The 14,573-nt window shown below is 39.9% G+C and overlaps 1 protein-coding gene and 1 long non-coding RNA gene across 11 annotated transcripts in view; one reads left to right on the top strand and one right to left on the bottom strand.

The window, feature by feature from the left end:
• Positions 1–14,573, bottom strand: part of LOC105482535 (doublecortin domain containing 2) — a 195,422-nt gene that overhangs the window by 52,450 nt on the left and 128,399 nt on the right. The gene's annotated exons all lie outside the window — the stretch shown is intronic.
• The window catches only part of LOC105482534 (uncharacterized), a 67,348-nt gene continuing 56,849 nt past the window's right edge, over positions 4,075–14,573 (top strand). For 4 of the 5 annotated variants that reach the window (XR_011623974.1, XR_011623971.1, XR_011623972.1 and 1 more), the window contains exons 1-2: positions 4,075–4,262; positions 12,604–12,722. This is a non-coding gene — a long non-coding RNA (uncharacterized lncRNA). Of the gene's footprint in view, positions 4,263–4,443; positions 4,566–12,603; positions 12,723–14,573 lie in introns of those variants that run through there. The other variant, XR_011623973.1, reaches the window with a different exon arrangement.

Below are 14,573 nucleotides of genomic sequence, written 5' to 3'. Positions count from 1 at the left end.
TCCATCTTGAATTAATTTTCATATAAGGAGTAAGGAAAGGATCCAGTTTCAGCTTTCTACTTATGGCTAGCCAATTTTCCCAGCACCATTTATTAAATAGGGAATCCTTTCCCCATTTCTTGTTTCTCTCAGGTTTGTCAAAGATCAGATGGCTGTAGATGTGTGGTATTATTTCTGAGGACTCTGTTCTGTTCCATTGGTCTATATCTCTGTTTTGGTACCAGTACCATGTTGTTTTGGTTACTGTAGCCTTGTAGTATAGTTTGAAGTCAGGTAGCGTGATGCCTCCAGCTTTGTTCTTTTGACTTAGGATTGTCTTGGAGATGCGGGCTCTTTTTTGGTTCCATATGAACTTTAAAGCAGTTTTTTCCAATTCTGTGAAGAAACTCATTGGTAGCTTGATGGGGATGGCATTGAATCTATAAATTACCTTGGGCAGTATGGCCATCTCACACCAGTTAGAATGGCGATCATTAAAAAGTCAGGAAACAACAGGTGCTGGAGAGGATGTGGAGAAATAGGAACACTTTTACACTGTTGGTGGGATTGTAAACTAGTTCAACCATTATGGAAAACAGTATGGCGATTCCTCAAGGATCTAGAACTAGATGTACCATATGACCCAGCCATCCCATTACTGCCATCCCATTACATACCCAAAGGATTATAAATCATGCTGCTATAAAGACACATGCACACGTATGTTTATTGCGGCACTATTCACAATAGCAAAGACTTGGAATCAACCCAAATGTCCATCAGTGACAGATTGGATTAAGAAAATGTGGCACATATACACCATGGAATACTATGCAGCCATAAAAAAGGATGAGTTTGTGTCCTTTGTAGGGACATGGATGCAGCTGGAAACCATCATTCTTAGCAAACTATCACAAGAACAGAAAACCAAACACTGCATGTTCTCACTCAAAGGTGGGAACTGAACAATGAGATCACTTGGACTCAGGAAGGGGAACATCACACACCGGGGCCTATCATGGGGAGGGGGGAGGGGGGAGGGATTGCATTGGGAGTTATACCTGATGTAAATGACGAGTTGATGGGTGCTGATGAGTTGATGGGTGCAGCACACCAACATGGCACAAGTATACATATGTAACAAACCTGCATGTTATGCACATGTACCCTAGAACTTAAAGTATAATAATAATAAATAAATTAAAAAAAAAAAAACTACTATGCTCAGGATGAAAATGAGACTCCATATACTACCTAAGCCATGTGGTTGACAGTGCATGGGAGCCCCCAGAGGGCAGTGCGACTCTAAGAGGACCTTGACAACTTTTGGATGCACATATAAATAAATATGCACTGCCCTAGGGAGCTCAGTGGGTAGCTTTTACTAGGTGTGAAAAAAAAAAAAACTTTCATTTGGTTATTATATTTTATATACTTCCAGACACAAGAAAACACAGATGTTGGTAAACTTAAGGAAATACCTGTTTTAGGTTAAGTGGGAATGCTGATATAGTCAAGAAACATTTTTTTCTTCAACATTTACCTACAGCAAGATATAAATTAATAATAATGATGATTAACTAATACTTACAGGATATTTATTGTATAATAAACACCGCTCTAAGCATATCACATGTATTTAATAATTTAGTTCCCATAATAACTTTATGAAGTAATTACTAGAACCTGCATTTTACACATGAGAAACGGAGATATTCTCAAGTTCACAGGCAGCAAGTGGTGGAAGTAGAACTCTAATATAGCTGCCTGACACAGGAGCCCATGCATTTCATTAATTTACCAGTGTTTTCTAAACTGCCAACTATGACCCATTAGTAGATGGTAACATCAATTTAATGGGGTGCAACTAGTGGGGTTATTTTTAATAAAATAGAAGACAACAGAAAATCAAATGCAGTACCCGGCTTGGCTGTGTGGGTATATGACCTGTGCAGTCACACAGGGCCCTGCTCTGAAGGGTCCTACCCACTGATTTAATGCTCTACTATCACCAACCACCTTGAAATTCTTAATCATTTTATCCTTGAACTTGTGCTTTGTAAGTGAAGTTCAATGAAAAACTGGAGCAGGCTCATGAAAAGACAGGGGTGCAATGTGTATATTCGTGGTTACCAAGCAAGCGTGTTAGGTCAGCATCTGAACAAAGGGTGAAGGAGTAAGAGGGTGCTGACAACCCCTAGAGGCCACACTTTCTTTCAAAACCAGAACTTGCTTCCAAGGAGGAAAGGAAGCAATGGCATTCTAAGAAATAAAAATGACCAAGGATAATTCTGTCCTGTTCTTTCTTTCTTACTTATATTGGCCAACCACTTACACTGAAAATGACAAAATAGAAGGAAAGTGAAATATAAGGCAACCCATCGCTCCTTTTCTTCAGTCCTTACTCAACAGTAAGCCTAAGGTAAAGAGGGTTGGTAGAATGTATACATATCAAGAAGTAAAATAAAAACACTTGAGTTAGCTTTGTACAGTATTTCCATTCTTCTAATAAGAACAAGATGCATATGCAGGTACAAAGTAAGAAATACCAATTGTGTAATTTCATTGATTTCATGCTCTTATGTTTTGCACTTAAAATTGGCATTGCACAATAAAAATAGTAAAATTAGTATTAATGGAAATTTTAAATTTTTATTTACTCAGAACAGTAAGTAGCAAATAAACTAACAACAACAACAAAACAAAACCATGACAGGTCAAAAAGGGGAGAAGAAATGGATAGATATATTTAACTACGCTTAGCAGCATTCTTTCCTACTTTTTGAACATGAGGTCCTATGTCTTCATCTTGCTCTGCACCCCACAAATTATGCAGTCAGCCCTGGAAGGGTAACTATCATTTCACAAAATTTTTATTTCGTGAATCAAATACAGTATATGTGGGTATCCCGGATCAGGATATAAATTTTTATCATATTATGGGTCACAGTCAGAAAGCTGAAAAACCACTTCACGACTACATTAGTCTGTTTTCACACTGCTATAAAGAACTGCCTGAGACTAGGTAATTTATAAAGAAGAAAAGAGGTTTAATTTACTCAGAGGTCCACATGGCTGGGGAGGCCTCAGAAAACTTACAATCATGGCAGAAAGCAAAGGGGAAGCAAGCCACATCTTACACAGTGACAGGAGCAAGAGAGAGAGTGAGAGCGTACGCAGGGGAAACTGTCACTTTTAAATGATCAGATCTCATTAGAACTCCCTCACTGTCATGAGAACAGTATGCAGAAACTGCCCCCATGATCCAGTCACCTCGTGGGGATGACAATTTGAGAGGAGACTTGGGTGGGGACACAGAGCCAAGCCATATCAGCTACACTGGAAAAAACAAAAGGGGTACAGACCTTCTCTCTTCATCATCCTAAAGGATAATTCACTTAAGAGGGCACCTTGGTTACCTGAATTTTAGCTCCTTGTTATGTTCTATGTCATATCTAAATTCCTCTGCCCGACTTCTGAGAACATCAGAATTTGGCCTCACTTCAGCCTTAACAACACATCCCACAGCTCTGCAGCTAGACCTCTCAACCCCAAAGGGACTCGTGATGTCTGCTCACTTGCCCATCCTCCTCTTCTCTAACCCCAGAGCTCCTTCTCACCTCTGCACCTCCACTCACACAATCTCCTCACGGCCACATTTTTCCCTTCAAGACACAACGTGATGGCCGCCTCCCCAGAAGTCTTTCACATCTCTCAAGTTTTTACACTTACCCTCTGTACCCTAACAGTAGCACATGACAATTTAGATGTTGCTACAGAGAGAAGACACTGTTTCATATCCGCTTCCCCCAAGAGCTCATCATACACAACATGGTCAGGTTACATACCGCGCTCCATATGGAGTTAGGACAGGGAAAGCAACCTAGTTTTGTTTTTGTTTTTGTTTTCAGAATGTCTACTATGTGCTAAGTCCTTGCCTCACAATTACCCTGTGAAGTAGGTATTTTTAGCCTACTTTATGGATAAGGAACTTGAAGTTTAAATAACATGCCTAAGGTGGCATAGGCAGGAAGTGGCTGAGCCGGGACCAAGGCCCAAGCTTCTCCCTCCATGATGCCTTTTATTACACCCATCATTATCTACAGAACCTTGGAGGAAGCATCACCACTACTAAGGCACTCAACTGCTAAGTACACCAATTAGACCAAATCTGAACAAATGTTTAAAGAGTCATAGGAGAAAGCTATGTTACTTTGAATTTTTAGGCTGTTTCTGAAGTCATGGATGAGAAGAAGCAAATTCAAAAGTTAAAAATGGAAATAGTAGGTCTGGGTGGGGAGTGGGGTGGGCAAATGAGGGTGAGTAGCCTCGAGCTCATCTGGGGAAAAGGTGAGACAAAAAGACTAGAGAATATTCTTTAAAATAAATCACAATTGTAGGGCAGTGTACAAATTAAACTTTGGAGGAACAGGAGAGAACAGAGAGCCATCAATTTACAAAAGGCAACTCAGGCATAGGACATAGGTGTGATGAGTTTGCGTCTAGTGTGAGCCCTGAAGAGACTTTGGAGAAAGAAAAAAGCTTCATGTTTTTTGCTTATGAATGAACAGTCAAGAACTTTACCTGTGAGCTTTTCTTTAAAAACTGTAAACTATTATTGAATCTTCTAACCATCTTTTAGGATAATTTTTTTTCCAGATGAAGTCAAATTATATTCTTTTTTCCTAACTTAGGGTTTAGCTGTTGGAATCCTTCCGTAAAAGGCATAATTGCCAAAATAACCACAGGTTTAATACCTGATTATATCAGAAATCTCAGTGGAAATAAAAATGTTAATGTGGGATATGGGTATAACATGCACTAATACACAGTATGAGAACATCTATAACTTTTTTTTATTCTTAGTTCAAAAGTTAAAAGCATGAAGTTTAATTTCAGGGTAAAGAAAGTCTGAAAAGCCATCTGTTTTCCTTAGATGTTCCTAAAGCTTATGTATATTATTTTTCATTAAAATGAAAGCTAAAAATAAGAATATACTAAAAAGTTGAGCTACAGCTATAATAGCGTATTCATAAGGCAATAGAATATGCTACAACACAAAATAAAAACAAGCAAGAATTGAATAACTATTTAAATGGAGAAGTTATAAAGTCCTATTATCACTAAAGCCATTATTATTTTCAATCATATTTGCTTATTTGAATATATTTTCCTTTTCTAAGCAGTATATTTCCTTTTTCAGCAAATAGATGAACTTTTAAGAAAAAAAGACTAATTAAAGTGTATACTCCTGTATGGGTATGTGTGTATAAAAAACCTGATTTTCTCCTTTTCGGAAAGTCAGTGGCCAAATGAATTTAGCACACAATAATGAATTCCACAGCTGGGTTTAAATGGAACAAGGCAAACCTCTATCAGAAAACTTTTGGAAAAAGCTATTAAGATGGAGCTCATAATATCATTGAAACTGTGCCTACCTGAATTGACTTCATTATGAATACAATTCTAAGAATATTCACACAGTCCAATTTTACATTTAAATGTACTACACATTCTTCTTAAGTACATTTTAAGCTGCACATTTTAAAACTAGATGATGAAACCACGTGCAATTTTATGGTGTGGTCACAAAGGACACCTAGGAGAGGCTGGCACTTCTGTACATGAGCGAGCGAGGCGAACTCTATGCACACACGAAGAGCGCTTTGTGGTTCCTGCTTGAAACAGCATCCAGAAAGTCATATTTTGTGTATTGAGCACACACTCTCACTTTCCCTGGTTATCTATTTTGTGAGACTCATACAAGTTGCGACAATTTTACCTTAACTTTGGAAAGGCCTTTGAATTGTCGGAGGTGGAACACACTGGCAAATGAATAACTGAATGGATGCATAAATGACAGATAACCCCCAAAAGAAAATTCTATATTAAGTAAACAATCCATGTAAATTTTTCTGCACATCTGCCTTACCTCTCTGAATTTCTTAGCTTATCAAAATAAGCCATAAATGGCATTGGATAAGGATCATGCCAACCACTCTCTTTATAAATTATCACGTGTCTGAGGATCTGCAGCTAACAACAGTTGCCACATTTGCCAGTATAACCACCAAAATGGTACTTACAAAGAAAAGTACAATTGATGCAGACAGCAGATGGCTATGACCACTACATATTTGAAAGGGCTTAAGAGGTCAAACCGTTCTTAAACTTCATGTGCTTAGCTTTCCCATCAATGGGAAATAAAAGTGAGAGTTGCTATTTTTAATGACCTTGACCTCATCCTTGATCTTTCACTTAACACTGAGGATTGTGACAATCTGGATCAACTGCAGATGTCCACCAGGTGCACAGATTCTCGCCAAACCTCTTAAGACAGAAAAAAAAAAAAAGGAAGATTCAGGAAAGTTTCTCCCTGACAGTCAGAGGTGGTGTAAAACTGGCATCACCAGAGTTCACTGGGAATGGGCTCTCTATCCAGCTTTGCAATTTATAAACACTTTCATCAGTTCATTCATTCATTCATTCATTCATTCATTCATTCACCCATCCATCCATCCATCCATTCATTCATTCATTCATTCAGCTGTTCATTCTCTGAGCACCAACTCTGTACCAACCACTACCACTGCTCCTTAGGCTTTAAAGATACAAAGAATCAGAGCCCTGCTCTTCACGGAAATGGCTATGTATACAACTGGGCACACTGTGTTCTCATGGTCTAATAGACATCTGCCTGGGGCACAATGGTGTACAGAGGACAAAGCTGTTAAACACCTAAGGTAAAGACATGAGAGGAGAGAATACCAACGCTGGTGTGAAAGAAACAGCAGGATAAGCAAGGCCATGCAGGTTATAGGTTGTGCACTTGGTGAGGCACATGTGAGGAACTACAAAGGGTTCCTGAGGTGTGAAGCAACGAAAGTAAGGGGAGGAGGTCATGAGAGGTAAGGCCTGCAGGGTGGGGTTGGTGGAAGAAGAGTTGTCAACCAAGTAAAGGAGTTTGGTCCTGAAAAGGGGAGTGTCTGGCAGGGGTTGTTCTTTGTTTGTTGCTTTATTTTTTGTAGAGACAGGGGTCTCCCCATGTTGCCCAGGCTGGTTTTGAACTCCTGGACTCAAGCGATCTGCCCACCTTGGCCTCCCAAAGTACTGGGTTACAGATGTGAGCCATGGCACTCAGCCCCCCTGGCAAGGTTTTAAGCAGAGGAGAAAGGTGCTGAGGTTTGAACTGTAGAATAACTACTCTGAAAACAGTTTGGATTTGAGCTGTACTGGGGAAATGTGGGAGTCAGTGGAGCCATCAGGATGGATCACAGCGTCAGCCTGAGAAGTCAGGGAGCAAACTCTGACACCTTAACATTTAAGGGGAGGCAGAATAAACTAGAGTCTATGAAGGAGGCTGAGAAGACAGAGAGATAGAAAGCAAATCAAAGATGGCTGTCAAAGTTCCAATACAGAAATAACTTTTTGTTGGGTGCAGTGGCTCAAACCTGTAATCCCAGCACTTTGGGAGGCCAAGAGGAGGATCGCTTGTGCTCAGGAGTTTAAGATTAGCCTGGGTAACACAGTGAGACCCCCTCTCTTACCAAAAACACAAAAAATTAGCCAGGTGTGGTGGTGTGTGCCTGTAGTCTCAGCCAGTTGGGAGGCTGAAGTGGGAGGATCGCTTGAGCCTGGGAGGCAGGGGATGCAGTGAGCCAAGATGGCGCCACTGCACTCCAACCTGGGTGACAGTCAGACCCCATGGAAGGAAGGAATGAAGGGAGGGAGGGAGGGAGGAAGGAAGATAGGAAAGGAAGGAAAAGAAAAGGAAGGAAGGGAGAAAGAAAAAGAGAGAGAAAGAGAAGGAAAGAAGGAAGGAAGGAAGGAAGGGAGGGAAGAAAGAAAAGAAAAGAAAGAGAAAGAAAAAGAAAGAAAGAAAGAAAGAAAGAAAGAAAGAAAGAAAGAAAGAAAGAAAGAAAGAAAGAAAGAAAGAAAGAAAGAAAGAAAGAAAGAGAAAGAACCCTTTTAAAAGAGAGTGATCAGAGAGCTAAAGAATAACACTTTACAGTGTTTGCTTTGTACCAGGTATTCTATGATAATAATACTATTATTATCTAATTTTATAACTGAGGAAATAGAGGCAAAGATCATTTAAGTAACTTATCTAAGATTACTCAAGTGTTGAGAATGCCACTTTCATGGGACAAAGAGGCCAAATAAGACGAAGTTGTAAAAAGACATTGGATTTAACCAAAGTCAACCTTTGCCAGCACATTTTCCTTGGAAAGTTGAGAACTGAAAAATGACTCCAATGTGTTGAAGCATGACTTGAACAATGAGAGAGAGCAAGGGTATTCTTTTACAGAAGGTAATGAAAATGGAGTCATTAGTCATTCCTAATATGATCTGCTCAGTGCTCTTTAACCGATGCATTTGGTGAGCGTGTGTGTGAATGTGTGTACACACATGTATATGTACACACACATGTGTGGTATGCGCTGGTGCTCGAAACTGGGGTGGCAGAAGCCAGAAGGTAAAAGGCTTTGTAAGCCCCCTCTCAGGAATGTTGCCCAAGGATGACAGGGAACCACTACAGAAGATGAGCTCACAGTGACCCTCAAGCATTCCTTTCTCCAGGAAGCCCACCTTGGCCTCCCAAGTCTGGTCTCAGCTACCAGCTCCCTCTTCGGTGATCCCACAGCATGCCGGATCTGTCTCTATCATAGGTAGCACTTACCACCCAGACTATACGGATTGATTAACTCCTCTGTGAATGCCCTGACTCACTTAAATTCTAAATGTTACTTTAAAGGAGCCTTAAAGACGAAGTTTTAAAGGAAGGGACCACATCTTATTCATCTTTATATTCTTAGCATATAACAAGTAATGCAATCAATTTAGAAAATAATAAATGTGTGGGTACATGTTTCCATCAGATTGGTGCTTTAGAAATACTCCTTTTGGAGCCATGCAACAGCTGGCATAAAGAGCAATGAGGATGAAGATGTTTAAGTCCACTCCCAAGTCTCCTCCTCCAATTTGGGGGTCCCTCCCATACCCAGATTTTTATAAATGGTTGCTAGATCTAAGTTCCAGAAAAAAAAGTGAAAATGCATAACTGCTGTGGGACTCTGGGTGCTTTTTTTAAATTTCAAGAATGGGGCTAAAGATACCATTTCAATTAGATATACGATGATAATGAAGCTGTCAGTAAGTAACTCCTGAGCACTTGTAACATGTTCAACAATTTGTTAGGTGCAATCAATCTAAGAGAAGCAGTAAACACATCTTCTCCTGACCAGAAGAACATGCAGTTAAACTTGATACACACACACAAATATGTGTGCATATCTACATATACATACTAAATATAGATATGAAGATGGATAGGAAGCTCACAAAAGAACACTAAAAACTGAATATTAGCCTGTGACTACAAATCAGTCAACCTTGCTGAATATACTAACCAGCTCCCCTTCCTAAGCAGTCCTCAACACCAGGCAGTCAGATTGTTTAAACTCTTCACTTAAGTGGTATGAAATTTCTAATGTTGGCAAGCCTATTATTTACTTATATTTTATATATTACATTTAAAGAACTCTTAGAAAGTTTTCATACACACACACACACACAAATATTATGTCCTGAGACTCTAGCTCTTTGACAGGTCTAAAACTACTTTGTGTTTTTTAATGTGACTACCTAATTCAGCCTAAATGAATTATTCCCAAAAAACCATAGCAATTGATTTCTTGTTTTAAAAATCACATGCTTCCATTAATGTCAGAACAGTAAAAACAGTCAGCATATTATAACAAAATCTAATACAGCAATTATTCACTACTACACACCATTGTGAAACATTTACATATTTTAGCCTACAAGCCTGTCTCCTACCACTTTCTCTTGCTTACATCCTTATCAAAAATCAATCAACAAATGTTTATTCCTTACTATATGTGTGATCAGCACTATATAAGGATAAAAGAAGTCTAAAAAATAATACTTGCCCACAGTGGATTTATATTTTAATTGGAAACATCCATTGATTAATTGGAAATAAACATCCATTGATTCATAAACTTCCACAGAAACCTATGCCTCAAATCTCCAAGATTCAGGTATTGTGCTAACATTTTGGATACAAAGATGAACAAAAGACACAGTCCCTAGCCTCAAATAGATCATCTTCATAATACATAATAATTTACATAATAGATGCCATAATAAAGATGTGTACAAAGTGCTAATAGTACCATAAGAAAAGAATGATTATTTCTGACTAAGGGCTCAATGAAGATTTCCCAGAGAAGCTGAAATCTGACCAGGCTCCTATAAGGCTTTCACAAGTTCAGTGTGGTCACTACTATGGCTGGACCATCCCCTATGTGAGCATGAGGGGTGAAAACTAGAGCGGACTATGGCAAGACTTCCATGCAAAAGAGAAGCTCCACTCTTGTGAACAAGAAGCCACCCAAGTTTCTAAGAATGATAGGACTGTGATCCTATCTGTGTTTCAGAACAATAATTTGTGACAGTGTCAAGAATAAATTAGAGGAGAACAAAAGTGGAGGCAGACAACCCCTTAAGCAGGAATGCTCATGGGCAGAGAGAATATGATCTAGGTTAACGGCAGCAGAGTCAAGAGGTGGAAACTGATTCCACAGCTATGTTGGAAATAGACCGAACAGTATCCTGTGGGAGGTAGCAAGGAAGAAACGCAAGCCAAAAGATTACTCCAAGGTTTCTCACTTAAGCATCTGAGTAGAATATACAGGGAAGACATAATTAACAATGATCCAGAAAGAATGGATTTGATTTAAAATCTCTTAAGTTTGAAAATCCTGTGGCATCAGTTCACATACTTGGAAGGCAGCCAGGATGTCAGACTGGCGTTCTGGGAGATTTGGAGTGTAGAGATACCGAAGAGAAAGTGCTTGTGATATAAGTCTTAGAACACGACACCGAAAGATATGCAGAGAAGGGGGTTGATCTTTCTTCTTAGACTGAGAAGGAACAAAAAGATAGAAAAGCAGCAGACAGGAATACGACAAAAACTAAAGGGAGGGCATTTGAGAAGATGGCAGGGTACCCACAAAATATAGCGTCATATACTGAGTTAATTAGGTGTTAAATAACAGAGGTACCTTTTTGAGAATAAACTTCTGGATGAGATGCCAGTTTTGTGATTCAGTGAGTAAATGTGAAAGGTTAAGATCAGAGAGGGTGAAAATTATAAAGTCTTCCCAGGGAATCTGTACTCCTGCTGGGCTTTTCCATGTGGTCTGTAGAAAAGAGAGATGGGAGAACAGGACATTCCAGGTAGGAATTAGAAGTAAGAACAAAGCACTGAAGAAGCAGGGATTCTCAAGAAATCTAACTAAAGAAACCCATCTTCTGAGATGAAGGTCAAGGAGAGAGAGACGAAGCCAGACCAGTCAAAAGAGCTACATTGCGAAACACCTTGAGGGTTAATCAGAGACCCTGGATAGTTCTAAGCAAGGCCATAGACATGCCCACAGGTCCTATCTGCCAGGCATTCCATGCTCCTAGAAATAATCAACCGCAACAGCCCCAAATTATTTTCGTCAACTCTTTCCACACCAGCCCCTGACCTGCTAACTGGCTGGGAATGACAAAATCCATCTGCTGGTTTTGCTAGCAGCACATGATGCAAGTAACAACCATGTGCTATTTATCAGCTGACCCTGCCTGACCGATATTCACAAATGACTGTCCCCCAATTAATCTGGTAAATGGAAGGGGGCAGGTCAAAGATGTCCAGGGCCTTACCTCTCAGAACATTCTGATTAACCTATCAGGATAGGAAGGAAGAGATTAAAGACCTGAACGTTCCCACTGCTTTCAAGTTGCTAGAAGATGGTGATTCTCCTACTTGCTAGGTCTATCTTAAAAGCCTGCCACTTCCTTCCTTCTCTTCTGTGGTTTGTGCAAAATTACTCTTGTTTTAATTCATAGGTGGAATGTTGGCAAGCTTCAATAATTTTCTTTCACAATTTCTACCAAACACACATAGCAGCAGATGAGGTGTGAATTATCAGTATCTTAAATAACTGAAGCTAATGAACGAAAAGAGTTTAGCTCTTAAACAATTAGGTGTAAATCAGCTCTGGTTTCTTTTCGGAATCTGGAAGGCTCTCTTACTGCAGACAAGAGCAAAAGGTTACAGTAAATTTGTAGAAATGTCTGCACCCAGCTTGGAGAAATTTACTCATTGGCTTTTTAAATGAAGGCACTTTTTACAGCATTAATTGGAGATTTGAAGCAGCAGGTGGTAGGATTTCATTTTATTTTGTAAAGTTAAGTCTAACAGTTGTCAAATGGCCTGGGTAGAAGTGAATTATTTTGAGTTTTTTCGCAAGCTCTCTGAAATGAAGCTTTTACTTGCCTGCCGAGTAATGGCCTTCTTTTGCCATGTAAATGTGGGATCAATCTAGTTTTAAACAGAAAGATTTTTCTAATGCGTTTTTGGTATTTTTCAAGCTGTGATACAGCTGATAGGAGTTCTGATAAAATGTGAATTACAGGAAATTCATATTTATAAGCTTTTCCAAGTAATTTTAGAGCAGTGACTTTTAAACATCTGCTAGTAAAGAATCCTGAAAGCAGCACTGTGTACTAACTTCGAATATTTCCTACCTGTTTCTTTCCTTAACCCAGGCTCTGGTGGAGTACCCATATCTTGAGTCTTGCCATCATGAACCTCATTTTGTGAGCTCGTGGTCACTGCCCACAAAGAGGATGTGACTAAGAGTGGAGCCGGTGGCAGTGGAGGAGAGGTGGGAGTCATAGGTCATAATCTCTTGAGGGGGCTGGTTGTCTAGTAGTTCTAGTTCTGTTGTGGCCGCTGCTAGATTTCACAGTCATACACTTCTAAAATGCTTTGTGGTTCTGTTTTTGGCTGTTAATTTTCCCCCAAAGAATACCAGAAATCATAGCACTGCTAAGTAGATGCGCTGTGAAAACGTATAGACAGGTCTCCCCTTGCTCTTTCGATATTGGTTTCCTACAGCTACTGTTGTAAGTTACCACTGACTTGGTGGCTTACGACAACACATGTTTATTGTCTTAACAGTTCTGGAGGCCAGAGTCTGAGGCGCATCTCACTGGGCTAAAATCAAGGTGTTGGCAGGGCTACGTTCCTTCTAGAGGCTCTAGGGAAGAATCTGTCCTTGTCTTTTCATGTTGTAGAAGCCATCTGCACTCCTTGGCTCCTGGCCCCCATCCATCCTTAAAGCCAGCCATGGCTCATGGTCGAGTCTTTTTTACATTATCTCTCTGCTTCTAACTCTTTTACCTCCCTGTCTCACATTGAAAGGAGCTTATGATTACACTGGACTCACCACAGTAATTCAGGATCATCTCCCTATTCCAAGGTCAGCTGATTAGCAACCTTAATTCCCCCTTGCCATGTAACATTTATCCACAGATCCTGGTTTGAGTGTGAATCTTTGGGGGCCATTATTTTGCTTGCCACATTCCCATGAAATCTTTCAGGAAAAAAAAGTGCAAAAGATTTTCATGGTAGACATTATAAAAGTAAACTAGCTAGTCAAATAGAAAAGCTGGTTTCATCTGAGGGAGCTGCCCCTTCAGAATGTTCAAATTCTAATATGACTTTTTAAAAATCATAAACACTTATGATTCTGTCTTCACTTAGCCCATAAATGGAGATACACTGTAAACATTTCATGCTTACATTATTTTATACTCACTTCCTTCAGCACCAAACAACAGGAAGGATGAGTTTCATGTCCACACTTAGATCTGACTGATCTCAGGAGTGTAGAAGTCAGAGGGTGCTTATCCCAAACTCCCACCACTGGCCCCACCACTTCCCCTTTGAGAGACCCATGGTTTGGCCACTGGCTTCCCTCTGATCCACCCGGCCTGCTCTTGGCCACATGGTCCTTTCCCAGGACAGGACCACAACATGTTCAGAAATCCTCTCCCAACCTCTAAGTCCCAAAAGTAAACAGCTCTTGTGAGAGTTTTCTAATGGATTTCACTATTAGGAACACTTTAAAAATAAAGTTTTAAAAAAATTTATGTTAATTCAACAATGTTTACTGAGAACCTACTGTGTTAAAGACACTTTTCTAAGCACTGGGAATGCAGAAGTGAACAAAACAAGCCAAAATCACTGGTCTCATATGACTTACATTTGGGGAGGAGGCAGCCAATGGAGAGAGACAAGAAACAGGAATATTATCATGTAAGTGCCATGAAGTGCTAGGAAGAGGGTCTAATTCTCAATACAGTAGTAATTGAAGAAAACAACCCTTAAATAAAGACTCAAGGGCCAGGTGTGGTGACTCAAGCCTATAATCCCAGCATTTTGGGAGGCTGAGTTGGGTGAATCACTTGAGCCCAGGAGTTCAAGACCAGCCTGAGCAATATAGTGAGACCCTGCCTCTACAAAAGATAAACATAATTAGCTGAGTGTGGTGGCACACACCTCTGGTCCCAGCTACTTGATAAGCTGGGGTGCAAGGATTGCTTGAGCCCAGGAGTTCAAGGATGCAGTGAACTAGGATTATGCCACTGTACTCCAGCCTGGGCAACAAAGCAATACCCTATCTCAAAAAAAAAAACAAACAAAAAAAAACTCAAAGAGCTTGAGGATTGGA

Source organism: Macaca nemestrina, chromosome 5, assembly GCF_043159975.1.
Source record: "Macaca nemestrina isolate mMacNem1 chromosome 5, mMacNem.hap1, whole genome shotgun sequence".
NCBI lineage: Eukaryota > Metazoa > Chordata > Mammalia > Primates > Cercopithecidae > Macaca > Macaca nemestrina.
This window is presented reverse-complemented; position numbering and strand designations above follow the sequence as displayed.